This window comes from Talpa occidentalis, unplaced genomic scaffold, assembly GCF_014898055.3.
Source record: "Talpa occidentalis isolate TD23 unplaced genomic scaffold, MPIMG_talOcc4v2.1 talOcc4.5, whole genome shotgun sequence".
Lineage (NCBI taxonomy): Eukaryota > Metazoa > Chordata > Mammalia > Eulipotyphla > Talpidae > Talpa > Talpa occidentalis.
In genome coordinates, this window is record NW_023604861.1 from 113,438,732 (window position 1) to 113,452,657 (window position 13,926).

The 13,926-nt window shown below is 44.3% G+C and overlaps 1 long non-coding RNA gene across 2 annotated transcripts in view; it reads right to left on the minus strand.

The window, feature by feature from the left end:
• Positions 1 to 13,926, minus strand: part of LOC129144662 (uncharacterized) — a 37,418-nt gene that overhangs the window by 3,036 nt on the left and 20,456 nt on the right. The gene's annotated exons all lie outside the window — the stretch shown is intronic.

Sequence of the window (13,926 nt, forward strand, 5' to 3'; positions counted from 1 at the left end):
AGCGCCATTTTGGGATTCCTGATCCGCGGATCGGGTAGGACTCATTTAAAACTTTGTCTCCCACTTTTCTCCCTGAGCTGTACATTTCCTCATTTCCCCTTCCCTTGTAATAATAAAACTTTTATTAACCTTTCGCGTGTGCCTGCAGTAGAGCATTGATAGTCCTTTTAAGCGCGCGGGGTGAGGAGACCCACAGTCAGGCACCCCGTTTTGTATCGGGGTTGCTCTACAACAGTTTGGCGCCCACTCTACAACAATATTAGCACACATTATAACTGTGAATCAGGAGGAATGGGATACAGGACAAGTGCTTGGGGGTAGGGAATACAGTCCAACTTTTTAACTCTGATATGATCTAGCCTCTCCCTGTCTGCCCAACGTCTTCCATACCCTTCATTATTCCCTGCTTTCTTGTGCATTGTGGCCTTTAGAAAGACTTTGCCCACTGCTTTGGTTTCTGAACACATATCCAGTCTTCAAATTTCATTTCCAACATCACTTCCTCCAGGAAGTCTTCCCTAGTCATATCAGAGCATCAGGCTGTGATGCTCTGGACAGGTAGCCCCACAACTCCTCATCTTCCTTTGTCATAGCCCGTGATGCACTGTATTATTTCATTGTTAGTTACCCGTATCTCTGGTTGACTGTGAGCTTCAAGGGCCAGGCTCCATACTGGATTTTTTTTTAAAGATTTATTTTTATTTATTTATACATGCACTGGGTACAGTCAGAAGCGCAGGAGGGTGAGAGAATTCACCAGAGCCAGAGTGGGGAGCAGAGCAGGCAGACTGAAGTACACTGCTGAGGGGAGCAGCAGGTGGCAGGAGAGGTCTGCGCGCCATGTGGGACCCTCCTCCAGTGGCCAGGGAGCAGCCAGGGATTGAACCGGTGCTGCAGAGGCTGCGGACAGCTTCGCAATCCAGCGCTCAACTGCTGCACCACTGGGGAGGCCCTCCATACTGGATTTTTTACTGTCCCAACCCCAGACATTGTCTGGCACACAGTAGTCACTCAAGGAACAACTGAATGAATCAACAAGCTGGGCCTAAATGGTTTGCTGAGAATACTGGGGACAGATGTTACTCCTTCACATGTTGTTAAAGACTTGCCTTACCTGAGCCCCACACAGAAAATGAACAATTCCCTGTAATCCGTTCCCAAGCCTAGATGTACAACTCAGAGCACATGTCAGTTTCTTTTGATGGGACACAACGTGTCTGGGAATCTATTTCCCTACCTCAGAAGCTCTCACTAGCACTGTAGGCCACCAGCACTGCACTAGCATGAAAACTCAAAAGGGAGTCTTGGAGCCAATGGTCCTATTCCCACTGTACAAAGGCAGGAGGACAAAGGCAGCCCTGTGATCCCTGCTTGCAAGACGCCAAGAACTCTGTGATGCAGGAGAGGCATGGAGGTCTGGGATTCTATATTGAGTAATGTGGGCAACCCAGGTCATGCTGTGCTTAATAGCTTTCTGGGAGGCATGGTCCAGGTCTCTGGGGAGAGGAAGAGAGGAACTTGAAAGAACAGCGCTACTTTTATAAAGTGAAAAGAGATATAATCACAAGAAGCCAAGCCTTCCCAGGTTGCTGAAAGGCTCACTTAAGGAACTCTTTTTTCCATTTGAGGTAATAAGCATAGTAATAGTCACAGCTGGCCATTATTGAGAGCATACAGAGTGCCCACTCCTGTTCTTGGTGCTTTAAGAATGTTAGCTAAGCAATCCTCACCGTTCCCAGTGATGAAGTGGGACCTATCCACCCCCATTTCGCAGATAAGGACATTGAAGCACAGATCTGTTAAGTGACTCATCCAGGTCACACTAGTAAGTGCCCACAGACTTTGCTGAGCTCCCTGGCAGGAGCCAACTGGTCATTTGTGCAGATGACTGGACTGATGATCCAGTGGCACTAAAGTGGCTGGGTGATTCCCACATGTGCATGATTCCCACATGTGCGGGGGCTTTTCTGAGCTGTGTTCAGTACTGGGTCAGCGATACAGCAACAGGGGCTAAATAGGATCTAGTCCTTGACCTTGAGAGGCTCTCAGTCCCAAGTGCAGACAGTCCATTGCTAAGGCCAGCAATGACGGATATGGGAGTCAAGATGGGGAAACCCTGCCCTCGGTCTAGGGAGAGTCAGAGAGAAAGGAGACTGTCACCTCAGTCTAGAACAGTGAGAGCTGTGATTCCGGATCAGTCTCCTTACCTCCTCCTCCGTCTGCTCCTTCTGTTTTACTCATCTACATGCCCCAAGTGCCAGCACGATGAGTGAATGGCACGTGCTAGGTGCTCTTTAAATGTGTATAGAATAAATGAATGACTAAACTCATTAAGCAGATGGGTTGTAAAGAACTCTAATTTGGGGGCCTCCCTGGTGGCCCAGCGGTTGAGTGCTGGGTTGCAAAGCTGCCTGCAGCCTCTGTAGTGCGTTTGATCCCCGGCCACTGGGTGAGGGTCCCACATGGCGCGCAGACCTCTCCTGCCGCCCGCTGCTCCCCTCAGCAGTGTCCTTCGGTCCCTCTGCCTGTTCTGCTCCCTGCTCTGGCTCTGGTGAATTCTTTCACCCTCTCGCACTTCTGACTGTACCCAGTGCTTGTATAAAAAATAAATAAAATCTTAAAAAAAAAAAAAAAAAGAACTCTAATTTGAGAGCAGAAGTAAACAAAACAAACTTTTAGGAGATCCAGATAGCACTAAAAACCACGAGTGATGCAGACTAGCAAATATCCTCAACAGCCAACCAGATGCTAGAAGTCTTTGCTCTCGGTGCTGGCCCTCTCTGCCCACTGGAAGGGCTGAGGGCACAGAGGAGTTGTTCTCTAAGGGTCCCCAGTCAGGCTGCCATTGTGTCTGGAACCCAGGTAGGTAGGCTGCTTCCCAAAGTTAGCAGTGCCTGTATTCAGATAGCATCCATCACTCCAGACACCATCCAAACACTGCAGATTTCATTGCAACTGGCAGCTTTGAGGAACTCTGGCTTCCAGAGACGTGTGTGGCACCTGCAAGATTTTGCCAGTCATCCTCCTCAAATTATGCTCAAGGTGGGGAGGGAGTGATGAAACCCCAGGGTACAGCTCTCTGCTTCTAATGACACCTTTGCCACCAGCATCACCTCAGGGATTTTGAAAGTCCTCAAAAAAAAAACCCTCATTGATTCTCAGAATCTCAAATTTAAAATCTGGACTAAAAAGAAAAGCAAACCTAAATATTTAACAAATGAAGATTAGTAAAATAAATTGTGGCATGCACATGCAATGAGATATTTGTCAGTCATTTAAAATGAGATTTTTATTTTATCAAAGTAGATTTTTATTGACAAAAATTTAATATGTAAATGAGTGAAAAATAAGTTACAAAATAGTTTGTCGACGTATATGTACATGTACACAGGAAGAAAAAAGTCTGAGAAAAATACATCAAAATGTTGGTTATTTCTAAGTTGTACCCTAAGGATAATTTTTATTTTGTTTTCTCACTCTATTCTTAATTTGCATACAATGCGCAATCAAGGAGTAATCATACAAGGTCTGTCTGAATGAGTCTCATGGATAATTTTAAAAGCAGACAGCCTGACCTTGGGGTCTCATCAGTCCCTACCTACCTGAGGATAATCTGCGAGGCCTATAGGTGATCTGGGATGGGTGATAAGATCATGCCAGGTCACAAACTGCTGATTGGAAGTTGCTGTGGCAGAAGGCTGCCAATTGCAATAAAAGTTGCTGTGTGAAAGAGGTTTAGGGCAATAACAATGCACAGTTCTTATTGCAGGCATTGCTAATTTTTCTCCTTTCTGCCCCTAGTTTCCAGAGTCAATGGAGGCACCATCAGTTGATTTTACCTAGGATCGAGGACTCTTCCAGACAGCAGAGATGGCTGATCCAGCTCACTCTGATAAGCCTCACCCGCTGGCCAGTTTTATTTCCTCTCCTTCTTCAATCTAGTTTCAACTCATTCAGGGATAAGCCTGGGCTGGGAGCATTACTTACCATTATTTCATTGTCTGCATTTACCTCTTGCTCAGGAGGTCAGTTCACTTCTCCACCATCAATATTTATATACAAAAGCTCATAAAAGATCCTTGATCTTCTCCTAATTCCTACAGGGTCTTTACTCCAACATTTAATTCTCTCCCTCTGTTGTCTTCCTGGACATCTTCGTTAGCTCTGGGGTTTGTCTTTCCATAACATTTAGGGCTAAGGTTGGGGGTTAGTGGAGAACTGAGTCAAAGGCATCAATTCAGACCATTGAGTTATTTAGCAATAAAAGCTTCCTCTATTTCACCAAGATTGGAGTGGCCTCCACAATCATGCTGAGCTGCTCCTTCAAAGAGGATAGGGGAGCTTTTTCCCACTCAGTCTTTTCTTATATATACCAAAAAATATACCCATACACATGTACACAGAGGGAAAACACCACCCCCAAAAATGACATGCAAGCAGTCATGCATACATGCACGCTCCATATACACAGACATTCATACAGGCACTAGAAACACACAACGACATGCAGACAAGCATAGATGCAGCAATGCATGCTCACACACGCAGATACCAATACTTGCACTCACTTTTTAATCATACAGACATGAGCACACATACATTTTCTACAAGCCTAATAGATGACTGGCAGGTCATCTATCCCTAGAGACAGAGACCACTTCATCACCCTGACGTTGGGATTGCTTTGTCTTATAGGAAGTTCTTGTCGAAAGTTGGCTGTGCCTTTGACAATCAGAGCAGCCCTCTCTTGCCTCCTGCTCCTCAACCAGCTTTCTCCGCCCTGTTGCGTCCATAGCCCCATTTTTTCATCCATAGCTGTGCCTGGCCAAGGGGAATGCTAATCGCCATGACAGGAACTGTTTCCACCTGTTTACATCCCTGCTCGCCTCCCCCTAATGCCATTTTAGACTCTGCCAAGCAGCGGAGGAGGCCTGCTGTGCGGGCCCTTGTGAGGGGGGAAGGAATGAGGGAGAGGACAGTTGGAGTGTGAAAAGGACCCGTCGCTAAGTGACTCCCCATTCCAACAGCCACACACAAGATGCACATAATTGCTTTTAGCACAGTGGGATGGATAGAGATACAAAGGTCAAATCAAGGATTTGTCCCATAATATCTTTGCTAAGCAGCAGCGTCAGACATTGGAAAAGCATATTCATGAATTGAGCCGCCGGAGTGTGGGGCAGGCTTTTCAGAGGCGGCTGTGTGTTCTCTCTTTGAGGTGTGCCTGCCGTGGTGATTGGATTCACATGGAGCAAGTGACTTCTCAATGCTCAACAAAGCTCTGCCTGTGAATCGGACTAAATAGACTACTTGGCAGGCAACTGAGATAACTATGCTAAGTGAATTTCATAGTTGTTCCCACTCCCCCTGTGCCCAAGCCTCCTGGAAAATGCAGGACAAAGGCCAAACTCCTGAGCGTGGCATTCAAGGCCCTCCACTCTCTGATTCAAATCCATCTTTCCAAGCACTCCCCAACATGAATGTCAGATGTCCATCCCCCTAGGCCCTTCACCCATCTTAGAACACAAGATACTTGCTACTTTGGGGACCTTGGCTGTGGCAATCCCCAGGGTGAACTGTCCCCCCTTGCCATTCACATCCTACATGTTACTCAAGCCTGACTTAAGTACTAGTTCCACAGTCCTTCCTTTGTCCTGTTACCTTGAAATGAACATGCCCTTCTTGATTTGGAAGGTGGTGTGGCAATAAGATTTTTAAGCAAGGACCCATCTTGGGTCCTCCGGCTGGTGTGTTGGGAATATGCTGTGAGGTGCGGAGAAGCAGAAGGCAGTTTGCCGGCAGCCATTGCAACCACTGAGCAGAGGGGATGGATGACTTGAACCTGGGGATCGCAGTGGGGGTGGGGGTAAGGTTAGATTCTGTTATACATTGAAGGTGGATCTGAAAGGACTTTCCAGAAAGCAATACTTTTATGAGGTATAAAGAAAAGTTAATGACGACTGGAAGATTTTGGGCCTAAGCATTAACTGATATGGGAAAGAACTCTGGTAGATGCTAAGAGTCAAGTTTTGGTGACCGTTAAGGTGCCTATTAGGCATCCAAACAGAGAGATCAAACTGAGAAGGACATGAGGACACGAAAACCAGGAGAGGGTGGAATCCTGGAAGAAAGTATTTCAAGTTGGAAAGCTTGATCCATCCTATCAAAAGCAGTCACGTACCATGTAATGCCATTTCAGTTCACCACAGACCATAGCTATGACAGTCTAGGCTACACCACACAACCTAGGTGGGTAGTGGGCTATGCCATCTAGGTATATGTGATTACAATCCATGACGTTCCCACAACAAGGAAATCGCCTATTGAGGCATTTCTCGGGATGCGTCTCCGTCGTTAAGTGGTTTAGGACTGCACAGCTAATAGGCCCAGGAAGATGAGGACCAAGAACTGGCCACTGCATTTAGCTATGTGGAGGCCGTTGATGACCTTGGCAATTGTGGTTTTGTGAAGTGGTGGAGACAAAAGCCTGAGCTGGAGTGGTTTCAAAAGAAAATAGTGAGCTTTTCAGAAGTTTTGCAGTAAAAGGAAGCAGATTAACACAATAGAATAGTAAAATCAAAATACATGTTTTTATGGGACAAAAGATACAGTCTACAAAACACATGTGCCTGCATCCTCCACTCCTTCTATTCCTCTCACCCAGATACAAGGAATATTGCAGTTTATTTACCAAAATGAATTCTACTCCTCAGCTTTCAGTGATCTCATTTCCACATTTTTTGAAAACCAAGAGAGCCCCTCCTTATTTTTTTTAAAGATTTATTTATTTATGCATACAAGAGCTGGGGTACAGGCCAGAGATGTGGGGGGTGAGAGGATTCACCAGAGACAGAGTGGGGAACAGAACAGGCAGACTGACTGAAATACACTGCTGAGGGGAGGAGCTGGCAAGTCAGGAGAGGTCTGCTGCGAAATGTGGGTCACCTCCCTGATGGGCTGGGGATCTAATTCCAGCTACAGAGGCTGCGGATTGCTTCATAGTGTAGTGCTTAACCCTTTGCGCCACCAGGGAGGCCCAGAACCCCTCCTTATTTTGAGCCCAGTCCTGTGGCTCTGGATGCTGTAACTTTTCTCCTTTTCAACATCAAGGCCAATTTATGATTCTTCCTTCCAAATTTCTCTGATAAACCCATGAAGGAAGGGGGACTTTTTTTTCCCCCCAGGAGAATCACATTCTCCAGTAAGCAGTATTGGCAAATCACAAGAGTTTTTCCTGGCAACATTAAAAGATCTAACAAATAATTTTTAAAGTTAATGTAATTCTCCATAGGGAAAAAAAAATCTGGCCTCTCAACCACAGAGATATTAAGTGTATTTTTCAGTTTTCAGAAAACACATTCTGTGTATCAGTATGATACATCATTTCATTAGCTTATTTTGTGGATTGAGTTATTATGAGGGGGTCTGTCTGTTATTCCAGCCCCATTGGGGTTTAGTAACATTCAGAGCTAATTGCAACTAGAGTTCCCCTTTTGAATCCCAGTAGGTTAAAATTAAGCCTATCAGTTATACTTTGGAATGTAAATATGCAACATTCTTCATCAGTGTATTACTCTAGTGAAGTTGCTTCTAAACAATGTCCAGGAAAATAAAATAAAAATAAAATAACCAACTTAGTTATTAGTGAGAACTTAAGAAACATGACTTAGTCATTTTCCTGAAGGTCATCTCCTATAGGGAAATAACTCGGAGGGACACTCATCTTTCATCAGCTGTGTGTTGGAATTCTGTCCATCTGACACATATGGTTGTGAAAAAGCCAGTTGCCCTTTCAAGATGAGTTTTTATGAAATGGCAATTTGGGATTGGCACCTGGGTTCCTTGTGGTCTCTGACTTCGCATAGAGCAGCCACTTAGAGTTGCACAGGTTTTGAACAGTGCCTCCTGGAGTTGTACAGTGTACGGCTTACACAGCCATATGCTGTAGCCCTGCTTTAGGGAGCGGACATGAGTAGAAGTAGACACTAGCAGAGTGCAAATACCTTGTGTTTCTTCCATAAAAGCAGCCCTGCCTTTACTGCCAGAGAGTCTCTCTGCTCTGTTCCACATGACAGGATGAAGGGCCCTCACTGGATCAGGTTGTCCTACTGTTCAAAAATAGCCCACATGCAATACTGACTGCCGGGTTTGCAACCATGTGGCACAAAGGAAACCACAACACAACTTTGGGCTGGCTTTACCTCTGTGTACTCAGAAAAATAGCTACCGAGTCCCCAAATAAGAAGCAAGACAGGAGCTAGAGAGCCTGACAGGAGCTAGAGAGCCCAAATCCCATAAAGCCAGCTGAGCTCCCACTGCTTAAGTATCACAATACCTAGGCATTCCAGGGCTCCTCTCTCTCCCCAGCTCCTCCACGGTCTCCTCAGTTCCATTCATGTTGTCACAAATGGCAAGATGTCATCTTTTTTAGGACAGAGTAGTATTCCATTGTGTATACATGCCACATCTTTATCCACTCGTCTGTCATTGGGCACTTAGGTTGTTTCCATAACTTAGCTATTACAAATAGAGCTTCAGTGAACACAAGAGTGCATATCTGTCTTTGGATTAGTGTTTTTATGTTCTTCAGTAGATACCTAGGAGTAGAATACCTGGATCACATGACAGATCTATCCATTTATGTTTTCCACGGGATTGCGCTAGTCTACGTTATCACCAACAATGTAACAGTGTATCTTTTTCTCTACATTCTTACCAGCATTTGTTGTTTCTTGTCTTTTTGATATGGGCCATTCTCACAGTCATGAGGTGGTATTTCCTCATAGTTTTGATTTGCATTTCTATGATGATAAGTAATGATAAGCATTTTTTCATGTGCTTACTGGCCATCTGTATTTCTTCTTTGAAGAAGTATCTATTTAGATCTTCTGCCTATTTTTTTAACTGGTTTATTCTCGTCATTGGCTAGATGAGTTCTTTGCAGAGCTTGAACACGAGACCCCTGCTGGATGGGTTTTTCTCTCATTCAGTATGGTGTCTTTCCTAAATAGTTAATTTTGTTGTACAGAAGTTTTTTAGTTTGATGCAGTCCTATTTGCTTATTTTTGCTTTTATTACCCTTGCCATTAGAGTTGAGTCTTCAAAGATATCCCTGAAGCGGGCCTCCCCGGTGGCGCAGCGGTTGAGCTTGAGCGCTGGGTTGCGAAGCTGCCCGCAGCCTTTGCAGCACTGGTTCAATCCCCAGCCGCTGGGCAAGAGTCCCACATGGCTCGCAGACCTCTCCTGCTGCCCGCTGCTTCCCTCACCAGTGTATTCCATCAGTCTGCCTGTTCTATTCCCCGCTCTGGCTCTGGTGAATTCTCTCACCCTCCCACGCTTCTGACTATACCAAGTGCTTGTATAAATAAATAAATAAATCTTAAAAAAAAAAAAAAAGATATCCCTGAAGCAATGTTGCAGTGTTTGCTTATATTATCTTCTGTGAATTTTATGGTGTCAGGATTTACATCCAAATCTTTATTCCATTTTGAGTTAATTTGGGGGTATGAAGTGAGAGAGTGGTCCAGTTTCATTCATTTAATGCAATTGTCTAATTTTCCAAGATCATTTGTTGAAGAGACATTCCTTTCTCCATTGTGTGCTCTTGGCTCTTTTCCTGTAAATTAACTATCCATGTAAGTGTGAGGTTATTTCTGGGCTCTCAATTCTATTTCATTGTCTTATTTATGTTTTTATTCTAATACCATACTATTTTGATCACTTAGCTTTATAGTATGGCTTGAAGTCTTCTTTTTTTTGGTCAGATTATTTTGGCAATTTGGGGTCTTTATGCTTCCTACAAATTTTAGTGATGTCTGTTCTATTTCATTGAAGAATCTCATAGAAATATGGATAAGAATTGCATTGAATCCATATATTGCTTTGGGTAAGATGACAATTTAACAATGTTAATTCTTTCAATTTGTGAGCATGGAATGTCTTTCCATTGGAGCCATTCTCTTTGTGTCTTCTGTTTCTTTTAATGTCTTATAAATTTTGTTGTACAAGTCTTTCATGTCCTTGGTTAAGTTTATTTCTATGATTTTTGAAGAGATCAAAGAGAATCAACAGCCAGATGAAAAAGATACATAGGTCAAGATGTGGGGGAAAGGCATGGAGTTTCCACGGCCTCTCCAGGCTCCCTATTCTCCCCCAAATCTTCATGTGTTCACCAGCCCAGAAGCTCCTCTTCAGTATCTTCTTCTGAAAGCTGAATTTCTCTAGTCCCTCCCTGTTTACTGGTTTCCAGACACCCCACCACCACAGTCAGTCCATTCCTCATGTACTATGTTGACATTTCTTACAAAACTCAGATGTCATCATTTACCCAGACATGATTATACAGAAACAGTCTCCTACCTATTTTTATGTGCTTATTGGAAATTTATATAACATAAAATACTTAAGGGGATAATAAAGGGCTTAAGGACTGGCTTAAAAAAAAAGACTAAATTTGAGCTATTACTCTAAGAAAGGTGTTTTTAAAGGACACACATGGCTTTGAGATATTTAGTAATAACTTTCAGAAGATTTGATGAGTCCCAGGTGACCTTCAGCAGGTCCTTTTTCCCATTTGGGGTGTCAAAAACCTCATAAGGAGCAAAATAAGTCAGAAAGAAAAAGAAAAATACTGGATGGTCTCACTCATAGCAGAAATTTAGAAAACCTAAATAAGAGACCAGGAAAAAGAATAATTAATAAAAAGTAAAAATCAAAATCAACAAGCAACTATAAACCAGACACACACCACGGGGTGGGGGGTCGTCAAAATAAGGGGGGAAGTGCAATTGTATGGGGAATATAACCAAAATGATAATGCATACATTGTGCAAAAATTAAAAATGATGTAAGAATTATATAAAATAAAATATTAATTGAAAAAAACCAACCTCATAAGGAAAATGGCAATATCTATACTTTTCATGATTTGTTCTTTCTTAGGGGCCCACGGGTTGCCCAATATTCAAGTGGAAGCGCCCTCACTGCTATTTACAGACACATGGTTGGAGTGCAGGACCAGGTTTTCCTCTATCTCCACCCGCACCCAGAGCAAGCATTGTGGTGAGGCTGTGGCGGAGGCAAAGGGAAGCCAGAGTCTATAGTCTGAGTCTGGGACCAAGAGATCAAGGACACCAAGAGAGGTAGGCCTAAGGTACATTCCTGGGTCCCTTTCCTGAGCCAAGCTAAGTTAGAAATTAGGCATAAGGGTAAAGGTCTTTCTGGGGCATCTCTTTTCCCCAGCGATTCCTACTCACAATGCAATATGGGAGCAGAGGGAGGCTCTCCATCAGTGTAAGAAAGGGGGACCTGCTGGTGCCACCAAAACGTCCTTGGGCCCAGGAGAGCTGAGTTTCACAGTTTAGCTTCCTCTTCTGCTCCCAGTGAGATCCAGGATTTCCACTTGACAGAGAGTGAATTATTACTTTCTCTTGGTTCTCATAGGGGCCAAATCCTACCACTTAAGTGTGGCTACAAAGGAGAGACACTGCTTTGTTTTTTGCAGCTTCCCCTCAGTGTGTGTGCTGAAAGTATTTTTGCTTTGGAGTTTTGATTTCTCTCTGACACTTCCTCAGTCAGCCCTGTGCCCTCCCACACTCCCTCCCATATCTTCAGTCCAGGTTTTTTAGCCTTTACACAATCTCTCCTGGTCTAATCTAATGTCCAATAAGCAGCCTCTTTAGCTGCTTTCTCTCTGACAACCCTGATTTATCTTGATGTGTCAACCTTTGGGCTACTGAGGATTTTGCGGTACATGGTAAACCCGGCTCCTGAGGGCTATATCAGCCTATTCCTCATGACATTTGAGTCTGGTTTTCTAAAAAGGTCCTGGGAGGGCAGCCCAATTCATGACTAAAGCTGTGAACATCTCTCTCCAGAGGTCTTTCTCCTTACCCAGCATGAGCCAGAGATCAGCAGAGAGAGTAGAAACCTCAGCAGTCACCACATCAGTCAGATAATAGTACTTTAGATACACTGTCATGCTGAAAATGGGCCAACACATTATATACACACCATGTTATTATATTATAATCATATCACATCATGTTTGCATTTGTCTGCTAGGGCTGCTATCACAAAATACCACAGACTAGGTAGTTTAAACAGCAAAAAGGTACTGGCTGCCAGTTTCAGAAGCAGGGAGATAAGATCAAGGTATCAGCGGTTTGGATGTCTCTGAGGACTTTCTCCTGGCTGCAGGAGGTCGTCCCTCTATGCACACAGCCCTGGTGTCTCTTTGTGTGTCTAAACCGCCACTTCTTTTTTTTTTTTTTTTTAAAGATTTATTTATTTATACAAGAGCTGGGGTACGGATCAGAGGTGTGAGAGGGTGAGAGGATTCATCAGAGACAGAGTGGGGAGCAGAACAGGCAGAAGGACCGAAGACACTGCTGAGGGGAGCAACAGGAGAGACAGGAGAGGTCTGCCCCGCTATGTGGGAACCTCCCTGGCCTGCTGGGAATTGAACCTGCACTGCAGAGGCTGCAGACAGCTTCACAGTGCTGCACTCAACCTGCTGCACCACTGGGGAGGCCCAAACAGCCACTTCTTATCAGGACATCGGTTAGACAGGACTAGAGTTCACCTCATCACCTCTTTAAAACCCTGTTTCCAAACACTGCTGCATTCTGAGGTTCTGTGGTTAGGGCTTGAAAATATGAATTTGAGGGTTTATAAAAATAATTTCCCCCAATTCTATCATCCACTTTCCCTGAGATTAGAGCAAAACAGAACTGTCTCAAATTGCAGTGTGGGAAGTTTCAGCTAGATGTCAGAAAGATTCAGGCATATTCCAAACTGAGCTCCTCGGGTGGAATCTCAGGTGGAGCTGAGGAAGGAGAGAGGAGGGCAGCAGGTACACGAAAGCAGAATACACTTGGATCATTTCTAGATTTAGGAGGCTAACATAAATGATTTTTCAGTCTCAACATTATTCCATTCAATCAATGATTCACCTAATAAACATTCACTAAGCCAAGAACCCAGGAGTCAAACAGTGCAAGTTGTTGCCCCCAAGAAGGACTTACTCATATTTATACCTAAACCCTGCTTGGGATTGGAAGGGGGCAGGAGAAACCAAAAGAAGTGCCAAAAACACTGAATGATAATGATAATGGAACCAAAGACCTCACAGGGGTCAGCAGGGGCTTGTGCATTTCCTCCTTAGCACTCAGCAGTTCCCACACTCAGGGGAGGACCCTCTATTTGATGGAAGTTTGCAGAAACCATAACCTCCCGAGGTTTGAGACGCTGGAGACATCCTAAGCCTCATACTTGGTTCAGACAGGTGGGGGGAGGGTGTGTCTGGCACCACCTATGGGTCACCAAAGCCACAAGTCATGAGGTTTGGGATCTAGTGGGTCCCAACCTAACTCCACTGTTGCAGATAGGCAGATAGGTAGTACCAAACCAGACATCTTCTCCTCCCATTTGCCCCCCAACCATAAAGGTGCCAACACACCATCTCTGGGGAGCCCACTGGATGCTCCCGGTGTCAGTGCAAGAGTGTGGGGGGTTGCTGGAAGCAGAGACAGGGCTGCCAGTGCCAGGTGTTTCCATCTAGAAGGTAAGCCTGCCATCTAGTGTCCCAGCACGGGCAGCGCAGGAGCAAACTCGCTTTGCTGGCCCTGCAGGCTACTGCCCGAGGTGTGTTCTGCTGCCCTGCGTAAGAGCAAATAACTCTGCTTTCGGAGGTGATTTGATTTTTAGAAATCGCTAAAAGTCACTGTAATCTATTGGTGAAAATACAAAGAAATAACAGATTTCCTTCTGTGATTTTTAACCCTCTATAGGCAAATGATTATGTTGAAGAATATGTATTTTTTCAATTAGTGTCTCTTTATTTTACAGCCAACAATGTATCCCATGCAACCCTACGGAAGTAAATTTTTTACATCATTTCAAATACAGCTCCTCCCTAGAAATGAG